At 42.6% G+C, this 22315-nt stretch overlaps 1 protein-coding gene across 4 annotated transcripts in view; it reads left to right on the forward strand.

The window, feature by feature from the left end:
- WIPF1 (WAS/WASL interacting protein family member 1) overlaps positions 1–22315 on the forward strand; it is a 54693-nt gene that overhangs the window by 14254 nt on the left and 18124 nt on the right. For 3 of the 4 annotated variants that reach the window (XM_066322781.1, XM_066322779.1, XM_066322778.1), the window contains one exon: positions 5272–5383. The gene's annotated coding sequence lies outside the window, so the exon portion shown is untranslated. Of the gene's footprint in view, positions 1–2027; positions 2079–5271; positions 5384–22315 lie in introns of those variants that run through there. The other variant, XM_066322780.1, reaches the window with a different exon arrangement.

Genomic DNA, 22315 nt, shown 5'->3' on the forward strand with positions numbered 1-22315 from the left:
ACCTTCAGTGGGGCCAGAGCAGGTGCATCTGCAGACATGTGTTTGCACATGCTTTCCTGCTACAGCTGCAGGAGCTCAGCGATGCATGCACAAGAAGGGTGTGTGTGAGTCTCATGCAAAAGCATCCATTTTATGGGATTTGTTGGGGGTTTTTCAGTCACGCACATGTTTCCTTTTGCACGGGTGTCCTGTGCATGTATACACATAAAATACTTGTACCTTTTATTAGCTGGGTGTAATTTGTTTAATACTTAGCTGCTACTCTGTAAATCCTGTTGTTGCTGCCTCTTTGCCAGAGGTCACTACTCATATCTCTGTGGATAGGAGAGATTCTCAAAACCATTTTTACTCCATTTCTAATTATTTTAACCCACTGATATAAATTACTGGAGCAAGTTTGTCTCATTTGATAGTAATGAACTAGTAAGTGGTGGTAAGAAGCCCTGAGGCAGCAGATGGGAATGTAATCCCTGGCTGGTGGTTACCAGGAGGCTGCTCACAACATTGATGTCTTCATCTGGCACAGCTTAATTACAAAGATGACATTTTAGTGGAAACCTCTTAATTTATGTAGAAATTGCATAGAATTCATCTACCCATGGGCAAAGAAGCAGCTCCAATGGGTTTGCTCTGGGTCTCTCACCGTGGCCATGGCTTTGTGTGACAGCCTGGGCAGTGGCAGAGCCAGCTTCCTACCAGCATGTGTCTGGTTTTGCCTAAAAGTGAGAAAAGAGGGAGAAGAGATCCAATGAGCTTTGGACCACTAGATCAGCTCCTCAGTGTGGTCCATGACATAGGCTGTGGTACCACTGTGCCAACACACTTGAGGCAGCTATGAGGTGCAGTGAGAGAACTGAATGGTGGAGTCAGGACACCATGAATGACTGTTGCTGCCAAAACATTTGCATTCCAAATTTGCAGCATCACTGTCTATTCACTCTCTTCCTACCTTCAAGGTTTTCATACTTAGGTACAGCTAAAGCAAGTCTGCGCCTCATCCCAAATCTTTGCAGTCAGTCTGTAAGGGAACCCCTCTGGGTTTGTAACCCACCACTTTCACATAGGCCTTGCCATGCTGATCAGTCCCCCAGGCACTGTCTGTTGTTATTTCAGCTCTCACTGAATAAAGGAATGTGACGTTTATCTTCACCCTCTCCATTAGCTTGATTGACGAGTGTTTAGTGTTTTTCACAAGGAGCATCTTCCAGCAGAGCATTATTTCCTTGCTGATTCTGGTGTGACCATCTGGCCTCTGCTGTGATGTGGTAGTCTTCAAACTTTATCTCCAGACTGTGTCAGTGTTCTGCTGGTGGTGCACTTAGGGTTAGATTGCCTTTCCAAAATTCATGTGTCTTTTGAAAAAATAAATTCTGGTAAAGCACCACCTATTGACTAGTCCTGTAAACATAGTATTCTAATCCAGGACTTTACTGTCCTTCCTTTTGAAGACCTGGTTGCCCAGTGCTAGATAACAAAATGTGGATGCACGCTGATACAACTGAGAAAATCTCTACTCTTCTGAAGATATAAACTACTTTTCATAGCACTTAAACTTGTGTTTACTGTATTCAAATGAAAGTATTTGTGAAAATTGCTGATGACTGCATCTGTTTGAATTTATCAATTCACTGCCACTCTGAACATTTGATAAACAAATACCGTTGAACTGAGATTTCCCACGCCTGCAGTGTAATTACATTCTCCACTACTGCATTTGTTTCCCCTTTAAAAGTAGGGGGGAGGAGGGACACTGAGCATACTGTGGCAGAATCACATTCAGCATTTAGTATTAATATATAGTACAAAAAGGTTCATTGAATCATGGAGTGACTCAGAAGGCAGTTGAGGAGGGCTTTCTGGCTATGCAGAAATGTCAGTGGTTCAACATTAGATCATAAATGTCTTTAAAATGTTGTGAGGGACAGTTAGTTGTTTCATTTGATGTTAAAACGTAGGCAAAGCGAGTCTAGCAAGGTGCAGTGAGGAAGTGTGTGTCACATGCTCCTCTACAGGAAACGAGACTGGAGCTGCTGGGGAAGTTCAGAACTGGGTGACCTCCACGGATTCAAATAGCACAGGTTAGTTTTCTTAAAACATCCCTTTAGCTGCCCTACAGGGGTTCTGCACAGGTATTTTTACTGATTTTTGGCAGCAGTGGATAAGGAGTGTGGTAGTTGTGGTAGGAGGTAGTAAGCAGCATGGGATTTCAGAGCAGAACTCTACAGGGCAAAAATAGGAAGCTCATCTGTGGGTTAGCTTGGTGTGTGCGAAGCTTGGAGTACATCCTGCCTGGTAGTACAACAGCAGTGTGGACCTGAGTCGCATTAGAAGTGTGAATAAAATCTTCTCCATCGTGTTAAGACTTTCATAAATAAGTTGAAGATCTGGATTTTTAGTAGATGTGTTCGATGTTGATACAAAGCACTTTTCCAAGTAGAGGTTGAAATCATTGACTGTAGTGAAAACTTCCTTTAGTTTATTTTGGTTTTACCAAATATGTAGCTCCTCCCTTTGATTTTACTGGCGTAGTTTCTTGTTAAGGTGTTCTCTCATTCCTGGTGATTTCTGTTGAGAAATTGCATCATGACTTTTCTGTGCTGGAGGGTTTTGACTTGGGAGCGCATTGCATCCGGAATGAAATGAGGGTTGGTGCTGGAGAATTTGGGAACTCTCAGAGGGAGACTCTTTCATGGGATGTACTGTGTGTTTTGTACTCCAGCACAAAGATAGATTTGTTACTTTGAAATCACTAGGCAATTGTGATTAATTACAAATCTTAAATGCAAAGCTGGAGTGAAAGTTACAAAGAAAACAACCTTCAGGATGATAAAATGTATAATACAGTAGTAAGTGCGCAGAATCTGAACTAAAACTAAATCCCAGCGTGGGGTCCACGTGGTGCTGGGAGATTGTGGGGAAGAGGAGGTGATGGGCCCAGAGCCAGCTCCAGCAATGGTGGCTGGAGGCCAAGGTGCTCACTCTGCACAGAGAACCCCCCTGCTCGCCCAGAGCCACAGCTTGTGAGGCAGAGGGGCTTGGACAGTGGCAGCAATCTCACACAAAATGCAGCTGCTGGGGATGACAGTGCTGTAACAAGGTCATGCCAGGCATTAAAATCAGAGATTTGAGCTTCAGGCAAGAAGTCCTAAAGCTGCCCTTACTTCTACCCAAATATTTTTTAAAATATTTCCCTGGTCACGTAGAAAACCAGACTAAGTTGCACAGTTCTTTCACCGTCCTTGTGCCACCTGGTGCATTTGTCCTGATCTCAGTTTAGAAAACATATGTGTAAGATGAACGCAGTGGCTCATGGCCCACCAGGCTGCTGCTGCCTCCTGCACCTGGAGCTGGATGCTGCACCTGGCCCTGCTGCAGGGCATGGAGGGTCTTGGCAAGCTGGGAATAGCAGGGCCATGTTCCTGGGCAGTTAAACAGCTCCGTGGCTCAGCCTTGCAGAGCTTTGCTCTCATATTTCGAGCTTTGGGGCTTTATATGCAGAAAAGGCTTTGGCTTTAGCTGGGCTCCTCTGCTTCTGTAAAACCAGCAAGTTCTCAGAGAGCCTAAGTTCTGCCCCAAATCAGCCTTTCTGATGTATTAGGGTTTATAGCCTTCACTGGAGCACTGTTTTACTAGGAATGTGATTTAAAAGCAATTTAGTAAAATCCCACTGCAGACATTTTCATTTCAGCCTAATCCTGTCTTACAGCGGCTCATCTCAAATAGCTTAGGAGTTGTTTTAAGCTAAATATAATGGCTCGTAAATAATATATTTGAGCCTTCATGCAGTGGCTTGTGCCGGGTATTTGAAATAGAATTAAAGAATAAACTGTTACACATTCCTAAATAAATAAACCCTAACTGTTCTACTCTGCTACCAGGAGTGAACCTAGGCAACCAGGATTGAAAGAGCAGGAGAATTGTTAGAGGGGGGATTTCTGAATGGGCCCTTTCCAGCAGCTTGTATTATGAAAAACAGGGAAAGAATATTTCTTCCTCTAACAAATTAAAAAGGAAATCTGCAAAAAGAGGAAAGGGAATAAAGAGTACAGACTAAACAAAATGAATTAAATATGCATTGGAATGAGAGAGAAGGAAACCAAAAAGAGAAAATAAGAAAAAATGGAACCAGATGGGGACAAATCCTGTGCTCAGGAAAAAAAAGGCTACTCTACTGCTGCACTTCCGAAGGAGGAGACTGTGTACATGTGTTTCTGTATGTATCATCTATAGAAGAAAAATTCATATTTCTGTATGCTTTTTAAAATTCATTGCTTGTTTCTTTTCCTTCAACACTGCTAATATGAAAGTTTATTGATTTGTGGGAGCTTCAAAGTTAGATGAAAGCGTTGTTAAAGAGTCTTTAATTCTGCAAATAAATAGAATAAGCCACTCAATGTTACCTTAATCATTGACCTGTTTTACTCCCCAAAAACTACATGTCTGCAAGGGAAAAAGTAGGAGTTAAGATGTGCAACAGCAGCTAATGCACACCGGAACTGCATAGGCCAGCGTCAGAGGGTTTATAGCAGAATCCCCCTGTGGGTTTCATTTCACCACACAGTGTATGCAAAGGTTGCATGGCTGTGAGGGACTGCAGTCTTGGGACTGATTTCTAAATAGAAGTAAATCTGCAAAATGCTGAATGGCTACTGCTCTCACATTTTATTTTAAAATTACTGGACTTTTAAAGATTTTATTTTGTTGGTTCTAATACTAAATACATCAAATGGTCAAGTGTATTTTTTGTGGGGGCATTATTTGCAGTATATCTGTCACATCTTCCAGGTTGTTGCCTCTTCTTTTCTTCCCTACACACATTTGTTTCAGCTTTTGCATGTGTTTTTCTCTAGCCTAAAGTACAGAAACCTCCTAATTACAAAGCTAGTTGTTGAACCATGTCTCTTACGAGTTGCAGCTGTTGTAGTGGATAACTGTTCAGTTTTGCCATCGCACCCATCACTTTCTGTTTTCCTTCCACCATTTGTATTGGCTTTTTCTATGTATGCTATGCTGAAGTTGGAAGAATCGTCTTAAAATTGTTTGAGAACAAACTGGGTCCTTTGGCCTCAGGGAGGAATATGGAGAACCCAGCCAGTGTGCTTTCCTGTTCTGATTCCTCTTTAGAAGAAAGGGGGTTTTCCTTTACAGTATGCTGCCACTTTCTCATGCAGAATTTCTACTTATGCAAGGAAATACATAATGGACACATACTCGGGCTCTGTGATCCCAAATGGTTCACAATTAATCGTTCTTTTCCTTTCTTCCTTGCAGGATTGTGCAACCTGGGAGATGTTACTGCAATTTCATTAACTTCAGAAAGCGTGTTGTGGACTGAATTGACCAGACCTTGTATTCTGTGCAAGCATCTCCTGCTGGTGACCAGGTACAGAGCCTGTGGGGTTTGCACTGAGGGGTGAGAGTGGGTGGGAGTCATGGTGTGAGCAGAAGCACCTCTGCTGTGTGTCATTCCTGGCCTGTAGGAGTTGGAAGCCACAGAGCCACCTCATGTCTTAGGTTGCAGTGTGACAATACAGGAGTCATTCTTCTCCAGGGCAGGATTAATGGCAGTGCCAGTGCTCTGATGTGCCATACCTTTCCTAATGTCAGATTTAGGTCACATCAGATTTTATGCCAAATCCAAATGTTTTTAACCTGTGCAGTGAATTATTTTCCGTTTGGTTTTTCTTTTTTTCCCCATTCCAGTAGTACAAGGCTAACAGTGAAGGGATTTAAGGCTTGGCAAGTAGGTCAGGAGACCTAAGGTGTGATATGACCAGGCACAATGAATCTGTAGTTGTCCTGAATTAGAGCAGATGACATTACACTTGAAAGCTGCACAGTGAAGCCTGCAATGTTTATAGTTTGGTGCTAATGAGCAGTAGTGTGAAAAGGTTCAATGAAACACATGGTTAGTAAGAAAAAAAGAACAGTGAGCTTACTTTTTAAAATTTTTAATTATTTTTTAGTTTGATTTTTTTCTTGTTGCAGCAGAGGCTCCATCAGAAGGCATGTGCTACTGATCAGTGTACTGATCTAGAGCTGGTGCAGCCCAGCAGATGAAGTATTTCCTATCTCAAATGCTCCGTGTTGTAAATCTCAACTGTGACTTCCTTATGGTTAGTGGGCCATGTAGAAATTGTTGCTGGGAGGGTCCCAGAGTCGTTTGGGATTTTGGTTCTCTGTAGACATGAGCACAAAACCATTCAGGGTTTCTTCTAGATGAAGTCTATAGCTGATCCATGTGGGTTGATGCTTTGGTGTAGTTTCAGCAGTGCACTTGCTTTGGAAACCACAGTCTGGAGAAATCTGGGTGCTAGGCTTGGGAGATGTGAGAGGGAAGAGTTAGCCCCAGGAACAGACAAATGTCTCACTTCATTCATGCATCCACAGCTCTTATCAGGTATGCTGGACTGCTGCTGGTTGAGGGTTGGGGCAAAGATGATTATTTGGAGGGTTATTCCACAGGACCAAAAGAGATGGTAGGACTGTGTGGTCAATAGTCAAACAAACCTGTTTGGGTAGGAAGGGATGGCCTGTTTGAAGAAGGGAGACATGCAGATAAGGAAAATATGAAGATTTTTAAATTGACATTTATAAACTTACAATGCAATACTGAGATAAAGATGGTGCATTGTGTCACTCTCACCCATTTCACATATGATATGGGATTATGGAAGGTCCTAGGAATAGCAGTAATGATGACTGCACCAATACCACCTGTGAGGAAAGACTGGAGGAAATATGATTGCTTAGCCTAAAGAGGAGAAATTCAAAGAGACATGTAACCAGTTTTCAAATAACCATGAAGAGGAAAGGAATAACTTCTTTTATGCATCATTTGTAAGTAGTATGAAAAATAGTTAATGCAGTCACAGCAAACGGAGGTCTAAATAAAGTACTGGGAAAAGCTTCATTAGCTGTTAGGATAACAAGATAGATGACAGGGATATTGCAGATTTTCCATCAGTGGAGGTTTTCAGAGAAAAAAGATATGAATACTGGCAGGAACGATATAATCTATGGTGATTCAGGGGAAGAGTAGATGCTGTCTTCCAGCCCTGCTGTCCTATGTTCTGTATTTCAGTCTCCTTGTTGACAGTGACTTTGAATTTTTCTGGTTATTGATGAAAGCTAAATAGTTATTTTAAAGGCAATAAACATTTCCATATGGATGATACTGTATATTTCATACTCCACTTTTCAGAGAGGGAACAGAAAATGCTTTTTCTGAGTTTCCTGAGGAGATCTTTCTCTTGGAAGTAAACGATAAAGTGAGTGCATTATACTCTGCACTGTGGGAAAGTATTGAGTTATTATTAGCAGCTGGCAGGGTAAGGACCAGGTCTGCTCCTGGTGTAAGAGAGGGACCTGACAAGGCAGGCCCTGCTGCTTTCTCAGGTGAGTAGTTGTGGGAAGCCAGGAAGCTGCTCATTTGTATCACAGATCTCAGGAGTCTGGTACTAGTGACAAACTTTGTACTCATGCTGGCTGTGCAATACCAGCTTGGGCTGTGTTGAACAGCGTTCCCTAATAGCAAGTTTTGGTGGATCGAGGCTCACCTGAAGAAGCATTTGGCTGCGGAGTTGAGGCTTTGTTCCCGCAGCAGCCCTGGTGTTGCTGTACCCTCTCTGTGCAGAAGCAGGGCTTTTTCTCTGTGTGGTGGTGCCTGTACTAGAACCCCTGTGACCCAGCCTCCTGGGAGCCTGCCTGCTCACAAGGGCCTTGGAGATGTGGAAGAAAACAATGATCCCTGCACCAGCATTTTTTGAGGACTGCCAGTATCAGGGCTACAGTTTAAAAGACAAAGTAGACTTCATGAGAGCAATAATGTCTTATGATAAAACCAATACAAAGCTTCCTTTCAGCTGTGAGTTTTATCCAGATACTATAGCTCTCTGAGTTTAGAAAAAATTTGCTTTTTATCTGGAAGCTTGTGGCGTCAGATTTGAAGAGGCTCTTAACTCTCCATCTAATTACAAATTCTGGTTTTGAAAGAGAAGATGTTAGGAGTTACAGGTCAGTCTCCCATATGCTAAATTTAGCCTTCAAATTTAGTTAAAATAAAGTCGGGTTTTGCCCCTGCAAGCTAACCAAATCATTCAGCCAGTTGGATCGAGGTTTTTGCCATATTTACAGGATTCAGGAGGTGTGATGATAACTTTATCTAGGGTTCAACAACTGTGACAGCCACTCTCATTACAAATAAATTCAAGGGGAAATGGATTGCCACCCTCCAATACATGCAATTCAGGGCACCTGCACTGAACACTGTGGCCTGCAGGGACCAGTTTGTTTCCTCTTCTGAACTGCTGGTAGACTTGCACTAGCAAGGACAAATTACAGCACTTCTCTGGGGTAAGGTGATGTGTTGAATGTTCTAAAGAGGAAATGCAAGTGCTGAATGATAGTATGTGGCTGCTTTTGGTTTTGTGGGTATGTTTTCATGGCAGTGGTATGTCATACATAATTTTTTTTTAGCTTTAACTAGACTAAATTACTACTTTCGTGCAATAAACCTGCATTTGGAGTACCAGCAGGAGTTCAGCTAGACCTGCTGTCTTGAATGGAGGCCAATAACCTCCAAACACAGCTGTTCCCTGGGTCCCAGTGAGTTCCTGTGCCACCTGTGTGCCACCAGGCTGCCTCAGAGCTGGTGCCATGCTTGCTGGGCACTGCTTCCAAAACACTGGCAAGAGCCAGGAGGCACTGCTGACCTTGGAGCAGCCGGATGAGGCACCTTGTTTTCCTCAGGCAATGGCTTGTGGCTCCTATTGACTCAGGCTGGATGTGGATTTGTCCCTCTTGGCATATTCACCTTCCTGCCACCTCTGCCTGGGTCTCAGCTATGCAGTCACTGGATAGTGGCCTCACATGACCTCACATGGGCTGTCACTACAGTGGCCTGAGCCCCCTGATAAAACTCTCCAGGGCAGGCACCCACATGGCACACTGCCTTTGGCTACACTTGCTGCGTGGAAACATTTCATTATTGAAGGTCATAGAAAACAGCGATAGAAATATTTAAAATAAAATGCAGATAACTGAATGGAACCTCTTGATTTTTACTCACCATGACTTGGGAAACACTCTCTTTTAACATGTGTTGACTGAGCCAGCTTCATACATATTAAGGTGCTGTGTGTTGTCAGCCCAGGTAGTGCAGTAGGCAGAGCAGCTGTGCTGTTTTCCCTCTCAGGAAGGCAGTCCAGAACATGCCTCCTTCTTTGTGTAGGGGGAGATCAACTAGTTTGTGTCCTGAGCTGTAAAAGACTTTGCCCTGACTATTTTTTGGCAGAATCCATTAATTGTCATTCTTTCCAGCTTCTCCTCTTTGCTTACTAGCTAAGTACTAGCCATGTGCAGCTGTAAAAAGTTGTTTCCAAAGAGAAATAAACTGGAGCAAAAACTTCTGTAATTGGAGATGGGGAAGAAAGCAGAAGGGCGTTTTCAGTTTGTTGTCCTTGGATGCTTTTTGTTTGATTTGTGCCATGCTTTGAACTAGAGCCCTTTACAGGGCTGTGGGCCCTCTTGCTTGTCTGCATCTGTGTCCTCCCAGTCGTGGCTGGAGCAGCACCAGCTTGCCATCCCTTGTGGGACCAGGGGATAATCAGGGCAGTCGGCATCAGTCAGAGCCCTGTGCTGCATCAGCAGTGCCATGTCAATACAGTAAGACAGTAATCTCTTCAAGTCTCGAACTCTGACAAGACATAAAAATAGTTTTCTCCTCTCTCTCTCTCTTTATTTTAACCCAAACCCCACGTTATTAACCACACAGAAATTTCAGTGCCTCTCCAGGTAGATCAGAGAATTTAAATTCCTGCATTGTCTGTCATGTAACATTAGAATTGCTTTGAGTTTGAAGGAGCCATAGGCTGATGAAAAACAGAACTGGTACCTTGCTGTCTATTAGATAATTGCCAAAATAAGTAGAGAAGCCTATTTCATAAAAGAAATCTTCAGAAGCTGTCTTTACTTTACTTGGGCTTCCAACTGAACGATGAAACCTTAGGTTAGTCACAGACAACTTAACTGTGTGCCCTTACTGTAGGTGTTTAAATTGGCATCGCCTGCTGCAGATGTGTGCTGTGTACTCAGATGCATATGTGCAAATTTCATGGTCCCAATATCATTTGAGTATTCAGCTAAAGGCCCAGGTGTATAACCTGAAACCTCCAATTCAATGTTATCTTGCCTGTGTTTTATAAAGGTATATACTGCATAAATACCAAGTCCTGCTGCAAAAACAGATGAAAGGATTTATGTAAAAATGGCTTTACGAAGCTATTGTGAGTAAAATTTTTATTGCAGCTCTGTTCTAGTAAATGAAACAAAGTGTAATAGTGGTTGGTAAATACTTTGATCTCAGCTTGGCTTATAATGATGTAAATATGAAGAATATTAGTATTGCCTAGATTTTGTTCTTTGCATTTTGGCAGCTTCTTTATGAAATAATTGAAACATCTCATAGCTGTACCTTTCTTTTCCAAGTGACTTTTGACATTTTTTACTTGCCAAAAGGCAGTGTTGGAAATACTTAACAGAAAAATTCATCCTTGTATTACTCAGGATGTTTTCCAGATTGGGCTAAATGGAAATTGCTGATGATAGGAACAGCACATGAGTATTGCTGGTGATTGCACACATGCAAACTCAGATGCTGAAGGCTAAGGTCTCTCCTATAATCTGTGGAGAGCTGTTCAGTGTGCTGTGGGTTAGATTTTGACTGCTTTGCAAAGAGACAAACGAAATCCAAACAGAGGAGGAAGAATTTCAAGTTTGTCCTTCCACTGCTTCAGCTGCAGATGGGAATCTGAGTGAGCAGCCACCAGGGCGTCAGATTCCTTGCCTGGGGATATCTCTAAACACCAGTCCGCAGGTTCCAAAAGCCCCTGGGTTGGAGCTGACCTTCTGCAGGACACTCTGCAGGCCACTAATTAGCTTTGGAGCTGTCCTTCCCACGGATTGAGTCTAGAGCAGGAGATCCTCTGCAGGGTTTCTATACATATTTCCATTACATATTTCCAAAGCAGTTCTTTTTGTCCAGTAACTGGTGTTGGAGGCAGGGAAGGGCTGGCCAGCTCAGAACGAGACGTATGATAGATTCAGCCCTTTAGTACTCAAGAGGAAAAGATGAGTCTTTATTGTCCCTGCTGGTAGTCTGCTTTAGCCCTAGAATTTCAACTGGCAGCCCTCATCATTTATCATACAGATTCTCATTACTATTTTTGGATCATATCTTCCTCTAAGTCTAAGAAGACTTCTTAAGTCTGGAATGAAACCAGAGCAGTTGCTATCAGCTAAGGACAAGTGATTTTTTTTTCTTTTCTTTTTTTCTTGAATGAAAAAAAATTAGACTCTTAAAATTAAGCTTTTCTTGTTGTAATTCCAACACAATTAGTATCAGTATAAAATCTATGTTTTTTAAAAGAGAGAAAATTATGGTCAGATTTAGTAGATTTTTAGATATGATGCAAAGAACCAAACACTGCTGAGATAATGGCAGCCTTCAGTCTGTTTTACTTAATGGTTCCTTAATGGTTATCTGGTCTGTTAGTTTTCTACAACCCATCTAAAGGTAGTTTTTGAGTTGTCTTATTGAACAGTTTTTAATAGCAGTAATATATATTGCTTCCTCTGTCTATATCTCTGAAGTTGCAGAAGTTTACTGTTGGATTCCAGCCAGGCAGATAATTGGGTGGTGCAGGAACATAACATTTTGGCTTTGTTTTTAATATGGATTAGAGCAAGTCATCATTTACCAGTACTGCCAGGATGGTGATTTGGTGATCATGTAATTTCACATGTGCAATAATGTGTTTTCAGTAACATTCTGCTTTTCTTTGTTGTTTTTAAATTGATCCATTTCAAACCAAAATGTCTATAGTAAGACGTTTAAGATTAAAATTAATCTCTTATCCTTGATTTAGTTTCTGGTTGGGGTTTTTTTTATTGCTTTGGATGCAATTTCTAAAGTTTCATGGACCATTTAGAGCAGATATGAACTTTAGGCCACAGTACCTTGTGTAGTTTGGGATGAACTAAGATTGGCTCCAATGTGAAGAAGGGGTGATTGAAGTCCCAGAGTTTGGGGAGGGGTTGTTTGCTCAAGAAAACTTTCTTTGCTTCAGATTGCTTTTTGTCTCCTCTTTTCCCTCCCCCTTATTATTTCCATCCTGATTTAAAAGTCTCTTCCACAGATTTGTTTTTATATTGCCCAGAACCTTTAAAAATAGTTACTGAAACCATAGCAGCCCATTTGAAAGCTTTCCGAGATGCAGTTTGAGCTACGGAGCAGGCCAAACCTCAGAGGGCAGAGGCTCTTTTCCAGGCAGGGAGGAATGGATACTGAGTTTCTTTGGATGATTTTTCAAATGGGTGCTTTGTTGTCCAGCTTCTGGGTGTGTGGATGCCCAGCATACATTGCCCAGCCTCATGTATATCAACATTTTGGGGGGTTGAAAGTGATAGTAATTTATTACTGTAAGCTGTCCTGTAAAATTTGTAAGAGTGTTTCATTTTGTAGCTGTTCTCAGAGGAGGGTCTAAGATAAAATACGTGCCTTGGTAAATACTAAAAGTATGCAAAGTAATGGTATATTTTGTGTGTATTCATTTATAACTCGGTAAACTGAAAATTTTTAATTGCTTTATTGCAAACTTGTACAATTCCTTAGGCAATGTGAAGTGTAAAAAAGTCACTGTTTTGTGGCAGCTCAGCAGAATCTACAAAGAACTTAACTTTTTCTGGCCACCTTACTGAAATAAGCCTTTAAATGGCAGATCAAATGCTGGTTTACAGCATTTTGTGGAGGTCAGAGGAGGTTTGTGAACACTGGGGATACAAGTCATAAGCAGAATGAGTTCTCATTTAGTACCTAGTCTGTTAGTAAGATATGATGTGAGTTTGTTCAGTTTGTGGTTTGTGAACAGGGCACAGAGGGTAAATTATGGGGACTTTTTCAATAGGTTGTGGTCCTTGGAGACAGATAGCAGGATTTCTTGCTGGTTGCTCTCCCCAAATTCATGGAGCAAGGTACCAGCAGTGCTGAACACAAGGCATGGCATCTCTGTGCAAGCTATGGCTGTCGTCCTTACACCACCAGCCTTCTGATCCAAAGGATGATGTTGTGGGAGTCAGTGCCAGCCTTGCTTGCTGACTGTGACACTTTTCAAATTCATGACTTACATGCAAATATGATTTGGTGCCTGACAAATGATCTGGTTTAATGACTAACCTTGAGCTACAGTGCAAATCCCTGCACAGGAGAAAACATCAAGGGACTTCATGGGATTCACTCTTCTGAATCTCGGAGTCTGATTTCAAAAAGTTCAAATGCTTCAGAAAAGTCAGAAGGTACAATGAGTCTCATCCAGTCTCCTCTGAAAACTGGCCTGAGCCTTTCCATGAACTCTAATGAGAATAAATTCAGTCTCCATCTCTACCACGTCTAGTGGAGGTTTCTCACCGCTTTGTGGCCTCAAATTATTCAACATTAACTTTAAGAATGGAAAATTGGATTTTTTTTCTTCAATTAAAATCTCTACCAGGCCTGGTTGCCTGGTTGCCTTCTCACAAAACTGATTTATGGGTCTTGCTGTGCTGAACCGAGTCCTTTATTGACAGTAACCTGGCTCTGAGGTGGTGTTTTTTCTGCACTGTCTATGGTGCACCAGGCTCCCTTACATTATGCAGATCTGGGGCTGGCTATTGTTTTGTTTTTCCCAGACTGCAGGCAGATCAGTCTTTCATTGCTCCTCTAATGACAGGTATTCAAGTTACTCTAATTTATGTCAACACCTGGGCTGTAAAAACTCTAATACACTCTTGCTCGTGCAGTTGGTCTTTCCCTGATGACTGCCCAGGCCACTTAGCATTTTGTTTGGGCTTTTGATGTGAAATCTGAGCTGATCTCTGTGCACTGTAGTTTTTCAACATTCTCATAGGAATATTGGAATATTTATAAGAGACAGGGATTGGAAAATGGTGCTTTAAATTCATTCCATATGTCTTGCCCTTATATGCCTCAGATTTCCCCTTTAGAGGCAGTTGCTATTTTAATATCATTTTATAGATGCTGCCTTTAGTAGACCAGCCACAATTCACTGCATGTTTAGTAAGACTTAGTTGATTGTTATGAAGAAAATGCTTTATATTAAAAAAGCCTATTTGAATGGTGAAGCCAATTGAATTCTAAACCTTCACCTACTGACAAATAAAACAATCTGACAGTGTGGGAGATCCTTGATCCTTTTCTAAAAGTATCCATTATTGTTAAATGTTTTCGACTGCAGCTTTGTGTCATCCTGTTGATAAGAGAAAGATGGATAAAGGCACCATCAGCAGTGATGTTGTGCAGGTCACATCATTATTAATTTAGTGCCAGGACATGGAGAGGATGTGCTATGGAGTGTCCCATAGTTCCCACAATGTAATCTGTGGCTCCCAACTGGCTCTTTTCATCCCAGCCTCGGGACTTGAAGAGAGAAGCCCTTCTTATTATAGCTACTGCTCTGAAGAGGACTGCAGCACACCAGTTGGCAGCTGTGGAGAGCAGAATCCACCAAGCAAAATCCCAGAGCTTGCTCTCTATATTTATTTGATTGCTTTCTTGACTTTTTTTCTGAGTGTAGTGAAAGTTGCAACAGCTCAAATGTCAAAAAAACCCCCTCCATTTGGAGTAATTTATGGTACTTCTGGCCTGTTATGCTACAAAAAGTGGGTAGAAGGGAAAAATGCTCCTGATTTCTGTCAATTTGATTCAAATAGCAGAATTGCTGTCATGTTACACAAAGCAAACAAGTGATAAGAACTGTAACAACCTAGAAATAAAAGTGGAGCGATAGGTGGAAAGGCAAAAGGTGGATATGCTCATGTAAACAAAAGCTGTTTTCTCATGGTAACAAGCTGGGGATTCCAAAGACCAGGCCATGCCTTTCCACTTCTGGGTCTCCAGGTGTGATCTGTGGGAAATATCCCTTCCTGTCCCACACTGTTTGCTCCCTGCTACTGCCAGACCATGCCTGGTCAGAGATGAGTGTTGCCATGATGTGTGGATAAGACGGTGGAAGAAGTCCTGTTCTTAAGTGCAATTCTTTTTGTTCTGATTTAGGACTGAATAACCTGGGGGCAATACACAGAAATTCCTATTTTCTGAACTAACCTGTTCACCCTACCAACAGCCCCTCAAGCTGAAGGTGGTTTTGGGGAGAAAGCTGTGCAGTGCTGAGCAGCCACGTGACATTGAGTGATCGCCACTACAGTGATGAGACACTGGGAAAAGCAGCCCCACTGCAGAGAAGCTCTTGGGCTGTGTGTTAGGAACACTATTCTGTGAACACAAAGTGTTCACAAGGAGGAACAGATGAGGGAATAAGCTGGAGAGAGATATCAGGTCCTTTCTTGCTGCAAGGATGTTGTTGCTGTGTGGAGAGGTTGTCCTTGTGGCCTTTCCAGAGCACTGGGAGTCAAGTGTCCCTTTCAAGGTTGCCTCCAGCCCGTATGAATCCTCCTTGGATAACAGTCTCCTGTGTAGTTCCAGCACTTGCCTTGACTAAAGGCTGTGGTGTGTGCTAGGCACTGAGTGTTGCAGGCAGCTCTGCTCTGGACAGCTGAAGGAGAGTTCACAAACAGCTCATCCTTAACCATCACCTCTGTCTGGAAGAGAGGGTGAGCCCTTGGCCCTAGGGCTTTTTGCAGAGTGGTTGGGGGAAGGGCTCTTTACTTTTTGGTATGGGAGCACCAGTGGGGATAGGGATGGAGCTTTCATACATTCCAGTACCTGAACATGTGTCCTCCTGTCCAGTAATTAGATGTTTCTGCTGGATTTGGCCCTGGCCTCCTGCTGAGGAATGACATGCATGTGCTGTTTTAAAATGCTGTGTGGACTCCCTCCTGAGGTGCCTGGTGCAGGGGCTTTGTTCCAGGTGTCCTTTGTAGAGTTGGTCCTGTTGCCCATGACCAGATTGCTATGGTGGAGAATGTGACCTGACCCTTGTTATCTGGGCAGACAGGAATATTTTCAGCCTCTGAGCACACTGGCTGAAAGAAATAATAGGAGTGTGGATTAGATGTAAGCAGTTTCTGTTTTCAGTCAGATACTTTCTGCTATTTGCTCTTACATTATCAGCTTTTCTCAAGTCAACATCCAAACATTTAAACTGACAAAAGCTTAGCTGTTTTTTCCATACTGGGACTATATTGATTACTAGAGGCAGTCCTCCAAAGTTAGCCATTGCCTGTGATCCTCTGCATATCTTGAAAAATATTTCACTGAAAAAAAATCTTTTTAAAATACTATGTCTGTCACCATAGCAGCCTATTTCTTAGCTGTAATTTTCCATGGATGCAGCACCGCTGGATTTTCTCCACAAAACTCTCGATTGTGCTTGACAGATGAGGTTTGCTGGATGCAACTTGTTGTGGATCATAGGTGCATCTGGCTGTTACTGCTGTCAGCACCTGTGGTCATGTGCAGGTTCACTGACACACATAGTAGTAACCTGCTCTGTTACTGTATTCCTGTGGTGGTAGGAAGTGGATGCAAAGTGTTTAGGGGATTTTAGGTCTCTGGGGAGTGATCCAATGTGAGCTACAGATCATGCTGACTGGAGGATCACTATGCTTGGCTGGATGTTCTGGGATGAGGGAGTGAGCATGAGGAGTGTGGAGGAAGATGGAAGATGCTGTAGGGTTGACAGAGCACAGGGGCTTTGGATAACACACATAGAGATGTGAAAGCACCTGACAGCATCCTCACTTTTTTTTTTTTCTCCTAGCTAGTCATGTCTTTTGTTTGTTCTCATTGATATTTATCTTTACTGGTCCTCACTAACTCCCCAACACCTGCACCTTTCACATACCTCTTACAGCAGCATAACTGAGCTAGACTAACTCTGCAATTTATTGAAAAGGCTGTGTCCAAAACAAAACAAAAAATATATATTTTCTCTGCAGCCTAAGTAGGGCAGGAAAAATGCTCACTCTCCACTGTGATACCAGCTTGGCAGCTGTTTCTTTTCCAAGAATTACCCTATGTACTTCTGCTAGAGACCCTTCAGGCTCTTGCCTTTCACCTCTCCCTTTTTTGGTCCCTGCTGGCAGCAGGATGATGTTGCATCCCCCACACCAATCACTGCCAAATTGGGAAAGGTGCACTTCCCTGTTGAGATCCTCCTGTGTGCTGTTCAGCTTGGGCCAAATCATATATCAAGGCCACACAGACCTCATCTACTTTCACATGTGCCTGTGAATAAAGCTTATGTTCAGTCCTCCAATGGCAGTTTATGGGAAAAGAAAGGAAACTTTGGCTCTGGGTCTTGAGCTCTCCATCACTGACTGGTATACCTCCTCTGCCCTGGCATTTTGTGTAAGGGGTATATTTCAGTGTGGTGGAAAGTCATACTCAAACCATTTGTTTCGGGTACTGCAGAGAGTTTCCTTGAAATGCCAAAAGTCCCCAATAAAGTTGGCTTCCTCTCTAGCAGCAGCAGCACCCCAGAATTTCCCTGGGTCTCAGACATCCAGGGTAACTTCTCTGTTGGTCTCTTTTGGCTGTCCAGATCTCTGCAAGTGGTTTTAAGGGTGAGAAGTTAGTGCCTCCTTTTGCTAGCACAGCTTCCTCCAGACAGGATAGGACAATTTACATTCTTACACCCTTGTAATGTCCTGTCTGGGGGCACAAAGTCTTGTAATCCCTGCAACAACAGGATTGTCTTCTAAGACAAAAACTTTCTTAAAAGATCACCATTGGTGTTAAAGGACCCAAAAATACTGACAGTAACATTCTAGATATCACTTTGTTCCCCTGGAACTCCTCAGCCTCAAAGTTTTATCCTAGTTAGGAAAAGGAAAATCCAGGCTCTCCTGCTGAGTATAGTCTTGTAATACAGCAGTCCCTAGTGTCTTGATTAAAACTTGTATCGGGTTACTTGAGTGCCAGATATGCTTTTCACTCCTCCATGTGCAAATGATTGAGGCCAGAGAATCTCCTAAATATTCTTTCTTCTCCCTATAAGGGAATTCTTCTTCAGTATCTTCCGGTAGCTTCATGCTGAACTGAATTTGGTTTGATACCTTTGCTGAACTCTTCAGGGACTTAAACTCATCTATCTGTATGTTTATTTATAGATTTCTATATATTTAGAAACCTTAATAAAAAGAGAAGAAAAACACCTGATTTTTTTTCAGAGGGGATTTACTGGCATGGTGTTGCATGGGAGAAGCACTTTCAGCATCATCTAAAGTTCTCATTCACACTGTGCCACACTCCTGGACTGACACTTGGTGCAGGCAGCCTCTATGGCCTTGAGAGATTGTGGTGGCAGAACGTGGGACATGTAGATTTACTAATGACTCAGGTCTGCCAAGGAAAGTGGGAGCAGGGGGGCTCAAATTTTATGACATCACTGTAACTATTTTTGGCAAAATAAGTTTAATAGCTCAGTACTCTGTTAAAAAATGAATAATGAAAAAATAATGTGGTCTATATAAAACTGATTGTAAGTGATTTTCCAACTACTTTGTAATGTGTTTAGAGCTAGCTGTCCTTTCTGTTTTGAGAGCTACCTTGCTAAAGTACTTGGTAATATAGCCCAATTTCCTGAAATTCAGATTTTAAAACAAAAAGAAATCCCTTCTTTCATTGAGAGAAAGTAAAGGACTTTGAAAGAACCAAATCAACACTGGTTTGGAAGCTGTGTCCTTTCGCGTAGGGGACTAATCAGCATTTTAACTGGCAACTTCAGGGGGTTTTCCCCTTAAATTTATAAATTCTGTTTTATTTCTGCAGTTGTTTGTTCCTTCCTCTTTTTTTGCTTGGAAATTAATCATGCAGGAAATGATTAACCACAGTGAGCTTGTCTGTCTGCCTCTGACTCAATGTTAAAGAGGGAGGGCCTTCAAGCAGCTCAAAATGTCTGACCAGATACAAACCATGCACTTGCAGTGTGGTTGTTGGCACTGTCCATCCCACAATAAAGGTCATGTTTCTTTTTATTTCTTTTTAGCATCTGTAATGTTCCTGAAATGATTTCTGAAACACGAAATGAAGTCTGAAGTGCCCAACACTTGTGTTTCACTAGATTCCTCATTTTTGCCCATTGCTTTTTCTGGATTGCTCCGCAGAGCAAGGGGCTCTTTGCAGAATGCAATGTATACTTCCTCTCTCCTCTATTTTGCTTTTTAAATTAAAGGAGTCTTTATCGTGGTGCATTGCATAATATAGCATTTTAATGTCATTCCTGATGGTGACTGCCACATGTGCCTGGTAGTTTGCAGAAATTAGAGTTTTCTTATGCAGGTATTCTTTACTTAGGCGCTGTTGGAGCATCTCATTTGCTAGCGGCGAGGGCGGCTCTCTCCAGAGCAGCAGACGCGGGCTCTGTGCACCCCGCTCTCGGGAAGGCTGCAGGGAGGCTGCCCCAGCCCCAGGGCTGTGGCCAGGGCAGGGAGTGTGAGGATTGCATGGTGGGTGCCTGCCCGTGGCACTGGCAGCCCGGAGCAGCGGGCTGGATCTGCGGAGGAGCCGGCGCTGGGCACGGTGCTGCTGGCGCCTGCCACGCAGTGGGAGAGCAGCTGCTGAGCCAGCTGTGGAAATCCTTCTCTCGTGCTGGCAATCCAGACCTCTGTGCTTGGGACTCACTGGCTGATGCTGCGGTGCTGCTGCAGTCCTTTCTGCCCCACCACCAACACTCACCTAGACATAACATTTCTAGATAGCTGCTTAAAAGCTGTGATTATTTACAGTGGTGCCTGGAAAATATGCTAGGACATGTGTCCTGGGTTTTCAAGTACCAATCCACCTTCAGCCTTGGTCTTTTGGAGCCAGTTCCTTTTGAACACCCTGCAGCACCAAGCATTCTAAGAAACTTGGTTGTTCACAGATTTGGTGGGTAAAATTTATTACTAGGTGGATTAGTTACTATTTCAGGTATTTTATCATGTCAGCGGTTAGCAATTTAACATAATAGCCTTTTCTTAAATTCAGCTCTTTCCCACTGACCAAGAGCAAATAATAATGTGAGCCCATTGCAGAAGTGTAGAACAGTAACCAAAGCTTTCCTCTAATTGCAGTTACACTTAATATCTCAGGACATATCTATGCTCTGTGAAAAACCTGTGAACTGGTGATGAGCAAAGCAGCTGCAGAGTTCAAGTTCACCATTGTGCTGACTCAGCTGCTTTGGTTCTGCAGCCCAAGAGGTGCTCTCATCCCAAGGGCTACTCCCTGCACTGCCCTGTGCTGTGAAAGCATGTCACCAGGTCACCACATCTCTTCAGACCATTGTTGTTCTTCATACAGGTTTATAGTGACCTGATGGAATTTTAAAATCCAGAGAACACCTCCTTTATTTTTGCTTACAGTAAGTCAGACAAAGAAGTAGATTGTACAAAATCCAACAACCAAACAGTAAGGATGAGTTAGAGCTTCAAAGACAGATGCTGTTTCTTCCTGCAAGGTTTCAGCTTGACTTTCTAAAAATCTCCTTTTCATCAGCAGAAGCAGAGTCTGAGTGACAGAAGAGTGAAGCAGTATTGCAACTTTGGTTTTAAACTAAAATTTGACAATCTAGGGTGTTTATGGACTCTGTAAGTGTACGCATTATACATTTTTGTGTGGGCACACAGGTTTTTCAGTCGCACCATGTGATCTCTTTTCTATTGGTTTCTAAAGGAAGTGTGTGCTCTAGAGCTCCATGAGTAAACAACTATGCAGGATGCTTGTGTTAAACTTAAGGCCAGTTTTGCCAGAGTTTGGTTTATCACAGAAGCTTGTCCTGTCTTCCAGAATGCTGTTTTCCAGCCTGTCTCTGAGGGCTACAGGGCTTGTTCAACAGCAGCAAAATGCAGGCTCACCACTGTGCAGCTAATTTCAATGGCAGTTCTGTTGAGAAAGCCCTTCACCAATACCAGCTAGTGTGCAGCAGTTGAGTACAGGTACATGTAAGATGGGATAGAGGAGGGAACAGCTAGTGCCTTTCTCCCTACTGCCTCCTTGCAAATCATGTGTGCAGAGAGGGTTTTGGAGAAGCTGGATATGTCTGTGAGTAGTGGCTTCCCCTTAGAGAAGTCAGGCTTCAAGCATCACCTTACTTCCTCTTTATGCCACCAATTCCTTAAGAAGCTGATCTAAAACAATTAAAAGGGAAAAAAAGGTAGAACAGAGCAGCCCAAGCAGGAAACAATCTCCAACTGACAGGGAGGTAAGTTATGGTATTTTACAGGAAGTGCTTCACATACCACCTGGCTCACTTGCTGCATTCAGGTCTGAGCTGCTTTAAGGGATTAATTTAAAAGTCTGATATCAAACTAAACTGTATTCTGCCTGCCCCAGAAGCTTTCCTGTGACACATGGAGTGCCAAAGAGACTGATGGTACCTTATCTAGTTTGCTTTGACTTCTTAGCAAAGCACTGCAGAGAGAAGAATTTCTCTTTTTAATCTGATGAAGCAGTTAAAAGCGTGGTGAAATACCCTCATGGCACAGTTAAGCTAGAGACAACAGCTGTGAAAAGACTGTGTTAAGAAACAGGATGGTTGTGGTCTACTGTAAGAAATAATTTTCCTGTTGACTATTTTTTTAAACAGGAAGCTGAAGAACAAAGCAGCATTAGTCTTGGTGCTTTTAATAGGTTTCAGATTTCAAATATTGCATTTAAAATACGCTGATTGGGAAAGGATAGGGCTTTGTGCAGAGTTTTATGTAACAACTGAGAGCTACAAATTTGGAAGATAAGACTATAACTAAAATCAAGCAGATCCTCTGAAGACGAAGCTGTTGTTTCTCTGGAGGAACTTAAGATGCTCAGTAATGCAGCAGAGGGCTGATGAGAGCAGGCTGGTCTGTTTGCAGGACTTTGTGAACGCACGCATTTGCACAGCGCTATGTAGGCTTGGCTTCACACAGTTTCCTCTTTGTCAGTCAGTCTGTCTATCCGCCAGCTTCCCCTCTGCTCTTTCACAGCAACTGGAAACAGTTTCTGCAGTATGGGAGAAGAAAACCTGCCGACACTCGAGACAGCACTAGTGTCTCACACCACTTTGAACTCCATGATTTTTCTAGATGGTCAGCCAGAGTTATGGGTGATGCATCTAACTCCTTCCTCCCTAAAGATTTTACACAAAATTGATTGAAGTCTTATTTCAGAAGATATTTCTTCTGAGGAAGGTAACTCAGCGATTTGGGGGGGAGGGAAGGGGGATTACAGCTGTATTCTAGTTCTTTTGAAGCATGAGCATCTGATGAGATAAATCTGTACTTCTAAACAGTTTTTTCTGACACACATATCATGGATCATGTCAGAGCCATTACAGACTTC

The sequence above is a fragment of the Sylvia atricapilla genome, chromosome 7 (genome assembly GCF_009819655.1).
Source record: "Sylvia atricapilla isolate bSylAtr1 chromosome 7, bSylAtr1.pri, whole genome shotgun sequence".
NCBI classification, from domain to species: domain Eukaryota; kingdom Metazoa; phylum Chordata; class Aves; order Passeriformes; family Sylviidae; genus Sylvia; species Sylvia atricapilla.